This window comes from Argopecten irradians, chromosome 16 (assembly GCF_041381155.1).
Source record: "Argopecten irradians isolate NY chromosome 16, Ai_NY, whole genome shotgun sequence".
Classification (NCBI taxonomy): Eukaryota; Metazoa; Mollusca; class Bivalvia; order Pectinida; family Pectinidae; genus Argopecten; species Argopecten irradians.
In genome coordinates, this window is record NC_091149.1 from 3,781,994 (window position 1) to 3,795,711 (window position 13,718).

The window sequence follows — 13,718 nt, forward strand, 5'->3', positions numbered from 1 at the left end:
AATTGGTCTTTGGGGACCCCAGAAAAGTTATTTTATTAAGCAGGTGGCCTTTATAAAAATATATCCACTAAAGCATGTTTTACTGTACATTAAAAGACCACTTTCACATCTGTTGTTGCACACAGAGTCTTCAGGTTTGCTGTATCATAGTTCATAGGTGCATGTATATAACAACAGTGATGGTAACCCTGGAATATTGAGAATGACAAGGGCATAGTCATAGAGAAACAAATTTATAAGCAAATTGAGTTTTTATTTTCTAATTTTTAATCCGGAAAGTAGTTACTGTTTAACTTGTACTATGTAATACAAAATTATTGATTTTTTTGTCTTCTTTACAAAACTCATAACTGCATCATGTAGGCTCATGTACAACAGGATAAGGTCTGAACTAAACGTGACAGAGGATGAACCTGATGATGGGATGGACATACTTATGGAAGAAAGGACCACAAATGTCTATACACAGACAGCTATTTCATTTCCAAAAGACATGTGTGATTACATTTTTAATCCAGTCATGCCATGTAATATTAAACATAATCTGATAGTCATACACAACTGAAATATCACATAACAGTAGCTTTACGACACGTAATAAAAACTCCAGCTCGACCTTATACCATTTAAGTGTTAAGTTTTGAGCAGAAAATAAAATAAAAAATTATTCTTATAAATGTGATAATTATTCTATGGAACACAAATTATGGATAATATTACCATTTGTGTTATCAGAAATTTATGATTAAATTATCTCAGTATCAAAGCTGGCCTTCAATGTATCATACACACTGTTTTACAACCAACTCTAAATTAATTAATACAGACAAGTTTACTGATGTTATTTTGGGGTCATTGGTGAAACAATTATAGACAAGACTCCAGCTATGCTTTGCATACAAGTGTATCATTTAAATTATTTACAAATTAATGATTGGAGGTTCACAATTAATGAATATGAATCATGAATGATGTTAATCATTTTTCAATAGTTATTAAATGGTAATTAAAATGATAAAGAAAATATCCATAATATTTTACAGACCTGTAAACTTGGACAGTTTCCTTCCAAATGAGGAGCCACAACAATGGTCTGAACCCGCAAAAGCTATGCTGTGTTTTTTGAGAAGTATGCCAGATCAGAAAATGGAGCTTCAACATTTATATTCCAAAATACAACAAGGACATAGTCATAAGATCCCCCGCCAATGGAAATATCAAAGCTGAAGTAAGTTTGATTGTGGAGACTTATGTGTATGAAAAAACCAGGAAAAACGAAGTTGAGCTAAAGAAAGATGGAGTATAATTCAAGTAGAGCGGGGCTGCAATTGTTGAATCAGGTATACAGCCTTGACATTTATATTAGACTATATACACAAAGATGGGTGGAGTTTTGCAAAGTAACATTTACCATTTACCATGATATTTTCAGCAATGTTTCCATGGTAACGGAAAAAGTGCAAAAAATGAAAACCTAAAAATAGCAAAAGGTACTACTAGACCATAAAAAGAATGTGTCTATGAAGTTTCGTGGAAATATCTCTGCTGGTTTTAGAGTTGTGCTCCGGAAATGATTCTTACACAAAAATCTGCCATTTTCAGCAATGTTTCCATGGTTACAGAAAAAAGTACAAAAAGTGAAAACCTTAAAATAGCAAAAGGCACTACTAGACCATAAGACTAATGTGCCTATGGAGTTCCGTGCATATATCTCAACCAGTTTTCCAGTTATGCTGCGGAAACGAACCTGGTACAAAAATATGATATTTTCAGCAATGTTTCCATGGTTACGGAAAAAGTGCAAAAAATGAAAACCTAAAAATAGCAAAAGGCACTACTAGACCATAAGAACAACGTGTCTATGAAGTTTCATGGAAATATCTCTTCTGGTTTTAGAGTTATTACCGGAAACGAACCTGGTACAAAAATATGATATTTTCAGCAATGTTTCCATGGTTACGGAACAAATGCAAAAAATGAAAACCTAAAAATAGCAAAAGGCACTACTAGACCATAAGACCAATGTGTGTATGAAGTTTCGTGGAAATATCTCTACTGGTTTTAGAGTTATGCTCCGGAAACCATTCGTACGGACGGACGGACGGATGGACAGACAGACGGACAGACGGAACCCATTTGTATATCCCCCGCCAACTTCGTTGGGCGGGGGATAAAAAAAAACAGAAGTTCTAAAAAAACAGAAGTGTTTTGTCTAACGAATCTTTCAACGAAATGAAAACTTTTAAAAATCTGGTTAAGGAACTTATTGAAAATTTTTCACAACTGATCACCATCCTGCTAGCATTGTGTGTGCCAAAGACCAAGTTAAACAACTCACAGGAAATGAATAAAGCTGCTCTACGTATACCCTTCATTTATGCTTGTGCGCTGCAATGCAGAAATATGAAGTTATCAGTCATGCAGAGAATGATATCTTTGTTCCTTGCTGAAGAAAAAGTGCACCAAAAGGTAACTTTGATTAAAATTTGTCTTTAATGAAAAAAACCTTTATTAGCGCGCCTCTCAAATAGAGGCGAGACTATAGAGTGTGACCTATCATTGATTTCTATATTAAAATACAGAACCATATAATTGGTGATAGCTATATTGACAATCATCAAATAAGAGAGGGGGATGGGGCACAGAAGTTTGAGAATTTCTAGAGACCAATAATGATGATATAAATGTACTTCCAAGTTAATAAGCTCTGCAGGTCATCAAACATGGTGTGTTGTTCACAAGCATGCTCTTGTCTTAATATAACAAAACCTCCATATGTATCTACCCTCCCAAAATACATATTTAATGATAAGTTCTCCAATTAAAAACAGAGCATTACCTACTAGCTTAATGGTATAACCTTGTTTCAATAAATTCTGTTGATCTCTTTAAAATTGTCATTAAATAAAGTATGTTAATGAGTTACATGTTGCAAAGAAAAATGAATAGTTGTTTTCTTTTTTACCGATTTATGGCCTGCTTCAAAGATTAGGGACATGCCTAAGCTATACTGGAACCCTAAAGGTACTGGAAATTGTGGGTGGTCATTTCAATTCAAAACTTATTGAAGCAGTGGTGGAAGGAAAGAGATTCAGACTTGTTGGAGACAACATCAATTTTCGTACCAATGCTAGCCATGAAAGAAAATCAACCACAAACAGCCACATGGAACATTGGTTTGGATCAGCTGCCATCGTGCAAAACACAAACTTTGACCACCTTTCAAATGAAAGTCCACAGACAGACTTATCACTTCCTTGCAGCACATTCATTCCTGACCAAGAAGATCTATGTCAGTTACGCAGTGATTTTGCAATTTTAATAGCTAGGGTCGTTGTGCCAGTCTTTCCACACTTCGGATTCTTGAAAGCTGTTTTACCCAAACACATAAAGGAAGAAAATGTCACTGGCTTAAAGGAAAAGAATTGTGTTGTTCCATTGCCTGTCCTACGAAAGAATGAGCAGAAGTATACAGATGTAGTGGACATTCTAGACAGCTATGTGTCTGTTATTAAAGATATCTATACACAGGCAGGAGTGGAGTTTCCAAATAGCGTACATGTTGGAGGGGATCAGCTAACTCGTGAACGCTTTTCTGGTGCTAAACGTTTAAGATCTGCATCTCTTACAGAAGATGAAAAGTGATCTATTCTCAACCCAGTCACCTTTGAGCTTTTCCACACTGAAATGGCACTGTTAACATTATTTTACCACGTTCTATATAGTGAAAACTCCACCGATATTGGATCTCTTCACTCTCAGAAAATCAGACTCAACAGACGACACGCAGATGGCAAAGATGTAAAAAACCATTATGACAGTTGCAAGGAACTTGCATCATCTGTAATAGATGCATATATCATTGAATGTGTTCGCTCCTATTTTGGTTTTGAAGACACACAGAGCTCACCCACAGTGAACACAACACCTGTCGACACTAAGGCTTCCAAAAAGGAAATTTACACATGGATGATTCATTCTTTGTTGTTGATGAAATAATTTGGAAACAATCAATTGAACACATCCAGCGTACACAGAACCAACCCCATTATACACAGATCTTTGTTCTACTTTCTGATGGTACTCTGTACACTCTAAACTGTTCCAGTTACCCCTACACAACAAGTTCTACCAAGTGAAGAACCTGACAGTGTTAACTTGTATGCAAAAAATGTTCTTGAACTAGGATTGCTGATAAAAGAGTTCCATGATATAATTCATGTACCAAGCCGGAACAGATTGTTGCCCTGTTTAAAGTACTTAATGCTGGTTTTCAAAGGTCACAATAACAGGTCTAAGTATGCGTTGGAATTTCTCAGATTTTTTTTCATCAAACAGCAATACTTTCTGAGAAAGTAGCCCATTAAAGTCTGTGTGGTCTGTTTGTGAATACACAGGGCAAAATAGACTCAAACTGCAGACCTGGAAATGGAGTACCAAGTACGCCATACTAAAGATCAGCTGAGAGCTATGTGTGCTAACAAGTCTTACAAAAAGTATGTCTGTTAGAAGTTCAGCATTTGCAGGATTGCAGGGAAATTTCACATACCTGTCCTCCACCCTGGATGTCATTGTCAGGTATAACAGACACAATGTTCCAAGTTCTGCCAAAGATGAACATCTTATCTGCAAAGACCTGCTGGACTTGAAACCATTTCATGTAAAACCTGGAAGGAGTATGTTTTGTATGAAGGTATCAAAAAGTCCTATCACCAAACTTGACATGGGACATCTTTTTTCATGGATTGAAAGTCATAAAAAACAGCAAGTCATGAATTAGGTTGAACATAAAACTTCAGCATTATGCAAAACTCATTGTGTATTGTTACTCCAGGGTCCTGTTGTTTAAAAGGTAATTAATGACAATTTTCCAATCAACATGTTAATAACATCACAAATGTATGTCCATTAATGATTTGTACAGCAATTTTTCTTATAAGAATAACTATTGGGGAAAATAGCAACAGATACTATTTATCAAGTTAATCTATGGCTCAAACAGTCATTGATTACATTTTATATTTTAATGCTAGACACTGAATTCAATATGCCAGAAATTATTATTGCTTGTTCTGTACTAAATGGAAAATTATTCACAAGGGTATCACAGTTCAAGAATTTTTTTTAAAGTTTTCAGATAATATGTCAATCACATCATCTGATAATTTCAGATGAACTTCTGTGCAGGTCTCTACACTGCGGTATTGTTCTAGTGCACAATGAACAGCATTTTTGTTGTTTTAGGCTAGGGTCAGTATAGACATATGCAGAACCAATATCATTACATTTGTCACAGTATATGGAGGGAAGACCAGACTCTCTTGGGAATTAGGCATGAAGTACTGTATGATTGTCTTTCGTCGACACTCTTCACCCTTGCAGTATTCTTTCATAGTGTTAGTGACATGTGCTAAATCACTGCCATTGTAATACAAGATAGCTGCTGAAGGTTCACCATCCCTTTCTGCTCGTCCAATCTGTTGTACATATGCTGAAAAAAAAGATAAAACAATACATGAATACGGTATGTACATTATCATACTTCATTTTTGCTTTCGTAAAAACATGTAAAGCTGAAATAATTATGAAAAGAAGCACTGGTAACAATGGTACCTCAATTTTTGTTTGGCTTGCTAAGTTCATTTAAGGACATGTCAGGTTTAGATTGTGGAGGAAAGCCGGTGTACCCAGAGAAAACACACCGACCAATGGTCAGTACTGCTCCACATGGGATTCTAACTTGCAACCCAATACATACAATTAGTGATATGTTATCTCTTGCTGGAGAGCATTGCACAATATGTAAGCTCTTCATTAGTAATAACTTTGCCACATCCTGTTGAACTTTCGTTGATAATGTAGCACTCAGGGCCAAAACATGTGCAGAGGGAAGCACAGACCTTAAATTTACAATACGTTTAAAATCAGGTCTAAAATCGTGTCCCCAGTCAAGCATGCAGTGAACCTCGTCAACAACAATAACTTTCCTTTGGTTGTTTTCTATCAATAATTTATTTAAGTTTGCATTGTTCAGGAGGATGAGAAAACATATACTGATACTGATGCTTCCATAATAAAGGCAGTATTTCATATGTTAGAGATTTTCCATAACCAGTCGGTAAAGTCGCAATTACGTCTCTTGATTCAATATTTAGGATAGTTTCTATTTGAAGAGTTTTCAACATTTTAATGTCAGTGTTGAAAGTATCGTTATATACATTCAAGGCATCTTCAAGCTGCAAGGAAAATTGACAAAGTATTTTATTATCATTGTATTGTTATTTTGAAGATAAAGAATAGAAATGTTATGATTAATACTCTTCACTCATGTGTATCAGATGTAACAGAATAGATCAGATAAATAAGCCCAGAATATGTTTTGATAGGTAACTTGTGGATTTGACTTAGCTACCATGTATGCGTTGATCTCCTGCATGTACGTACATACATGTACCAGTAGATGTTGATAATAAATTACCTATGACATTTTTCCAAAATCAATGTGTTGTCTTTTGCTTGAGCACTACGTACACAATCAGTAGTACATACAAGACAAGAATTCCACGGAAGTGGATGTGTCGCCTCCACAGCATCACAAAAAATAGTTATTTACAGTTGAAAATATTGTTAATAATTTAGGTGAAGTAATCAAGTTCCATATCTCTTGCAAATATTGATGGATTTTGAAAAGTATCGAACCCATCTAAGATCTCATTGATAAAAAGCAATATACCAAATTTGGTTGAAATTGGACAAAAAATACTAAAGTTTCCAAGCGGAAGCCATGTTTCGACTATTTTAAGGTCCCGTAACTCTTGCAAATATTGGCAGATTTTGACTAGTAAAGAACCCATCTAAGATTTCATTAATATAAACCAACATACCAAATCTGGTTGGAATCGGACAATAAATATTTAAGTTATTGAGCGGAATCCATGGATTTTTCTGTTTTGATGATTTTAAAGTCCCGTAACTCTTGAAAATATTGACGGATTTTGACCATTATTGAACTCATTCAAGATCTCATTGATATAAAACAATTTATGAAATTTGGTTGAAATTGGACAATAAATATTTAAGTTATCGAGCGGAAACCATGGATTTTTCTGTTTTGACAATTTTAAAGTCCCGTAACTCTTGCAAATATTGACGGATTTTGACCATTATCAAACTCATCCCAGATCTCATTGTCATAAAGCTATATACCAACTTTGGTTGAAATCGGACAATAAATACTTCAGTTATCGCACGGAAACCGTTTCCCGGACGCCGACACCGACGACACCGACGCCCACATAGTGATACCTAAGTGTCGCCCTTGCGTTGCAGGCGACACAAAAATGAAATGGTTACCAGCATGGCATATTATAGATCTGAATTCTATATAGTCATAAGGGAAAGGGTGATACATTAATGTAATTGTAATGTGTATAATGACAGCAGCTAGGTTCCCTTGGAATTGAACCAAGTACCCTCATGGATAGAACCACCAGAACCTCTAATAGTATCATTATACACTTATAGGAAACGATTTGCTTATATACACAGATAAAGGTTGTTATTTTCTTGACTCTGTCATAATTGGTAACGTTCCGAACATGCCATACTGGTAACTGTCAAAAGTAAACAAAACACATAGAGCGATATAAATAATGTATATATTGCACATATGTATCCGACATGACATGCTAAATTAACGCACTGCACTGGTGAAATAGGTGATGAAGAAAATATATGTCCACCAGTTTCACTATGTCGTCCATATAAGTTAACTTTACGAACATGCCATTGGCCTACTGGTAACTGTCAAATGTATAAAACGACAGCATGCTTCAGAGCGTTACAAATCCATCATAAATTACCATTATCACACATGACATGCTAAAATAACACATTGTACTGTTAGAATAGATGATGGAGAAAACATGTGCACGCCAGTTTCCCTATGTCACCAATATAACACATGGAAAACACGTTTCTTTATCGTATCCCTATACCTGCATGTCTACTGCTGTCCGCCATGTTGTTTACGGTGATGTGGGCCGCCATTATCGGACGTGTACCAGGCCCTAACCCACCGCTAGGAATTATGGGTAGGGCCTCCAGGCTAGTGCATTATCGAGGCATTTTGTATAATTTTCTGTCCATTCAAATTAGGAAAAATAGATTTTTTTTCAACCGCAAATTTTCATATTGAGAATATATATATACTATTAATTTACTACAGATACACACAAAGGTATCAATACAAGATATATCACAGATGAACAACTAACAGTAAATCAAAATATAACATATATACAGTAAAACCTGCCTTAGTGACCACCTCTGTATAAAGATCACCTTCTTAATAAGACCACTTTCTTTGGGTCACCAATTTCAATACATAATTCCCCCTGTCAATAAAGACCACCTGGCTATAAAGACCATTTTTCTTGGTGCCTTGGGTGGCCTTTATAGACAGGTTTCACTGTAAAGTTATGTTATCCTGTCAAGGTTTAAATCAATTCCATAGTCATTAGAGCTACCACTTCAGTAATCTATTTAACACATGCATCTTAATTAACATGCATCTTAATTAACATGCATCTTAATTAACATGCATCTTAATTAACATACATCTTAATTAACATGCATCTTAATTAACATACATCTTAATTAACATGCATCTTAATTAACATGCATCTTAATTAACATACATCTTAATTAACATGAATCTTCAAATTCAAGGTATTTTAGTACCTCTATAATTTACAAAATCATAAATCAGGTTTAAAAGATTGATATCAACTTTCTGAAAAGTTCAAAATAAATATAGATAATACTTCACCTTTTAATTCCATTTTTCGCAAAAGTGACATGCAAGAATATTTCTGTATTTAAGTTTTCTCATCAACTTGGCCATATTTAACTTCAGATATTACCAACACAGCTAGACTATGTTTTAAATTTCACAAATATAAACAAGGGTTATCTCCCCTGGATTACACATCTTGTAATGGTAATATCAATGGAGTTTGATTTTATTTGATTAATATAGTACTATATCCATTAGCAAACAAAGAGTTGATCACTTATATCTATATTGATTACCCCAGACATGTGTACTTTTCGGAAAAAAATTCCCCAATGTCAAAATTTATATCTGACAACTTTGATTATCATAGATGGAAAAAAACTTTAATTTTTTTTTCGTTTTCTTTTTTTAATTATTATTATTGTCTGGGTAGCTTTCAGCTTGCTTCCATTACTTTTCATTAAATAACTATATTATGAGGTGTAACCATGGCGATAGAATAAACATCCAAGTGACACTGATTCCTCGTTATCATTTGAGGTGACACTGATTCAATGTATCGTTCGCGAAAAAATACAGAAATAAAAAAAAACACTCACCGTTGTTGTTCTCTTTTGTTTTGTCAGGAAACAGACCGGCCAGGGCGGGACGCTGTCGGACCACAGATTGGAGAGAGGCACTCTTAAAGGACGAGTACAGGGAGGGATCATATCCACTGTCGCTCTCATTGTCCGCTGTATAATAAACAACGATATAGACATTTACAATAATTTAGAGTCTTCTTTCTGTTAAACAACAAACAACAATATAGACATTTACAATAATTTAGAGTCTTCTTTCTGTTAAACAACAAACAACAATATAGACATTTACAATAATTTAGAGTCTTCTTTCTGTTAAACAACAAACAACAACATAGACATTTATAATGATTTAGAATCTTCTGCTAAACGACAAAATGGACATTTATAATTATCAAGTGTCTTACAGAATTCCACTGAACTACAAACAACAATATGGATATTTCATAAAATGTTCATCAATAAGTCATCAAAATAGATTTAAGTTTCAACGTGGATCACAATTGCTCTACTTTTTACTTTCATTCACTTTGTACTTTTTATTAATTTCAAAAACACCACTTTATCCGTATCATAATCACATTAAAAGGATTTTTGGATATGCCAATAATTGCTTCACTGTGATTTAATTAATTTTTTTTTTAATTCAAATTTATGTAATACCAGTATTAAAACATTCTGCGTTTTGATCATTACATGATATGCATGAGTATACAAACTTCTTAGTAAACAATAAAACAAATAAAACAATATGAGTATACAACACCAAGAAAATAATAATAGTACTTAACTAAAGGGAGACAACCCCAACATCACTTTATTTAGCAAAATGCAAAACTGAACAATTGTCATAATCATTGTACTATTACTTTTCATTTGAAGCTGAAATAAAAAAAATATTGACGGACTAACATATGCTTTCTAAAAAATCTAAACCATAATGTTTCTGTGATAAAATACACCAACTTGTTTCTTTAAGTGGTAGGCGCTTTGGGAGTCGGTTTCATAAATCATAACTTAAAAGTTGTTTTTTTATGGTTTATAACTTATAAGATTATTTTACAGAAGAAAGTGAAAGTTATTTTATCAACAAGAATTATCTCAAATTAATAAGTGAATTATTATATTTGAATTATTGAAGTATAACCCTGGTTAATACTAGTCAGAATATCTCTTTAGCTGGATAGACAAATGATTGTTATACTATAGAAAAATGTTTGTTATATACAGGTGGTCTCTATAGACAGGTTTCTTTTTATAAATTTTGGTATAAAAAGTGGTCTCTACAGATCTTTTTGTTATATAATATTAAATATTTTTTATATATGGGTATTTATGCAATAATTATTATGAGAATTATGTAATTTTTGGTAGAATGTTTCTAAATGAAAATTTCAAAATTTAAAAATTCCTATGGAAAAGAGGATGACAGGTATGAAACGATGTGGATGTGGCGCAGTGGTAGAAGGCGCAGCTATGTTTGGCTAGGCGATTGGTATGAAACCTAAAATAAAAGTTAAGGCCATGAAAATAAATTGGTTGACAGTCAATATATGGATAGCTTTAATGGACACTACAATAGGCCAAGGTTAAAGGTCAAGGTCATCTTCCATGCAGGACGACACATGATGCCAGGGCTATATACACCATGTCAGGGCTATACACACCATGCCAGGGCTATATACACCATGCCAGGGCTATATACACGATGACAGGGCTATATACACCATGCCAGGGCTATATACACCATGTCAGTGCTATATACATGATGTCATGGCTATACACACGATGCCAGCAGTATACACATGACACATGCCAGAACCTGAAATTATAAATCGACTTACAGTGAAATCGTCGTGACTTACAATCTCCTCGCTGTTTGTATAACGTCCGAACCACTTTGACACTCCCAAAACGCTTGAACCGTCGGCTGACATTGTTATAGAACCAGTCACAGGACTTCAACTTCAGCTCACTGAAACAGAAACAAACAAATTAACAATAATGAAAACAACATGGCTGACAGACAGCCATCTTGGATTTTAAACAAGAGGCCCATGGACCTTAGCGGTCACCTGAGTTCAGACACAGAATGAAACAAAGTCATGCATATAAACACTATAAATATATATTGGCCCATCAGGCCCTTGAAGTCAGTCAGTGATTTTATAAATTTGACTTTTTAATCTATGAAGATTATTTGGTTCCATCAAATCTGTGAATTCAGAAGAAAGATTTTTGAAATGTTATCCATTTTGACCCCTTTTGGCCCCACCCCTCTGGCCCCTGGGGGTCAGCCAGGACCAATATGGATATGATGTTAAATGCTATCTCAGGCTAATAATTCTAACCCAGATTGACTAATTTCCTATGAAAACTAAGCAAATAATGTTCCTAAATGTGTTTTTCCTATATAAACTATAGTAAATTTGACCCGCTCCCCAGGGGAAAATCTGAGATCCCAGGGCCATGAAATTCACAAATTTTTGTAAAGGGCCTTAAGACCTTCCAATCTATCAAGTGTATCTGGTTCCATCAAATCTGTGAATTCAAAAAGAAGATTTTTGAAATTACCATTTTGACCCCTTTGGCCCCTGGCCCCTGGGGGTCGGCCATGACCAATATGGATATGATGTTAAAATGCTATCTCAGGCTAATAATTCTAACCCAGTTTGACTAATTTCCGTTGAAAAATAGGCAAATAATGCTCATAAATGTGTTTTTCCTATATAAACTAAAGTAAACTTGACCCCCTCCCCAGGCCAAGGGGAAACATGAGACCCCAGGGTCATATTATTCACAATTTTTGTAAAGGACTTTAAGACCTTTCCATCTATGCAGAGTATTTGATTCTACCAGTTCCAGAATTTCAGAAGAAGATTTTTGAAGTTTTAGCCTATTTGACCCGTTTTAGCCCCGCCCCTAAGGCCCCTGGGGATCGGTCATGGAAAATTTGGGGGTTGGGGACCATATAAATCACAAGTTTGATTGTCCTTATGCCTTAGGACGTTTGTACAAAATTTCATTGAAATTGCTTCAGCAGTTTTGGAGAAGAAGTCGAAAATGTAAATTGTTTACGGACATACGACGAACGACGGACGACACACGACGGACAAAAGGCGATTAGAATAGGTCACTTGAGACTTCTTCTCAGGTGACCTAAACAAGTTTGTTATCACTGCTTATCAGAAACTACTGGAGAGTTCTTCTTTAAACTAAATCTATAGGTTTTCCTTGGTCCCAGTCTGTGTACATGCACATTGTATTTCTGGATCAATTGGGAAACAATATGGCTGACAGTTGGTAAAACGTGATTTTGACATTTAAAGTTTGTTTCTGCTATGCAGACTAGCTAAAATTGTACTTTTCTAAAATTAATCAAATATTCCAAGTCAGAAGGAAGGCAAGAATAAGTAGAGAAAAGACTTTTTATGAAGACTGATATGGATCAGACAATATGGAAGGCTTCAAGGTCCCTCTGAGAGTTCTTGTAGAACAGCTAGAAGACTTACTGATGGTCATGTGACGTGGTTAAGCCACTCTCTTTTCATCGGGGTATTGATCTCTAGCATGAGCATGTAAAGGTCAAGGGTCATTTGGCAGATCATGGTAGAATTTTTCCCCGGGTGCTCCGACTTCCTCTGACTCTTAGACCCCTCATGTTTTCCATCGAGAGTGATTTGTATAAGTTATAAACCGGTCATTTATTTTGCACTTGACGTAAAAGAAAAAATCAAGTTTCAGAATTACTGTTCTTTAACACACACGTTACAGACGAATCCTCCCTTCTCCAGGTCACGGGAGCAGCACGATTTACAGATGTTTAGGTGACATTGAGTACACGTTTGTTTCCGGTTGAAGATGAGTCCAAACGTCTGGCAGCATCGGATACAAACATTCTCGTTGAGCTTGGTCTTTTTGGCAAGGACTTCTATTTTAGTGTCCTCCTCCTTCAAGTCTTCTTCAATTTTCCTTAAAAATAAAAATAGAGAAAATGATATTCAAAGGCTGCATTACAGAAACAATAAATTTTATATACAAAAGGGAGAAAAAGTGTAGGATTCCACTAAGATCCCATCATGGTTTTTTACCCAAACACCATTGATCCAACCCTAAACACCGTCTATATACCACCACGATTTCACCTTAGCATCATTCAATGCCACCACGATTTTACCATATCATCATCCGATCTCACCATGATTTCATCCTAACACCATCTGATCCCACCACAATTTTACCATATCATCATCCGATCTCACCACGATTTCACCCTAAACACCATCCGATCCCACACTGATTTCACCCTAACACCGTCTGATCCCACCTCAATTTCACCC

The 13,718-nt window shown here is 35.2% G+C and overlaps 1 long non-coding RNA gene across 2 annotated transcripts; it reads right to left on the reverse strand.

The window, feature by feature from the left end:
- Window positions 1-9,226: 9,226 nt before the first annotated feature.
- LOC138310412 (uncharacterized) lies at window positions 9,227-13,353 on the reverse strand. 2 transcript variants are annotated; one of them, XR_011206422.1, is made up of 3 exons: window positions 13,129-13,353; window positions 11,244-11,353; window positions 9,227-9,531 (listed from the first exon to the last, which is right to left on the reverse strand). It is a non-coding gene; the product is annotated as an uncharacterized lncRNA (long non-coding RNA). The 2 variants fall into 2 exon arrangements; XR_011206423.1 differs by having other exon boundaries at window positions 11,223-11,353.
- Between the last annotated feature and the right edge of the window lie 365 nt (window positions 13,354-13,718).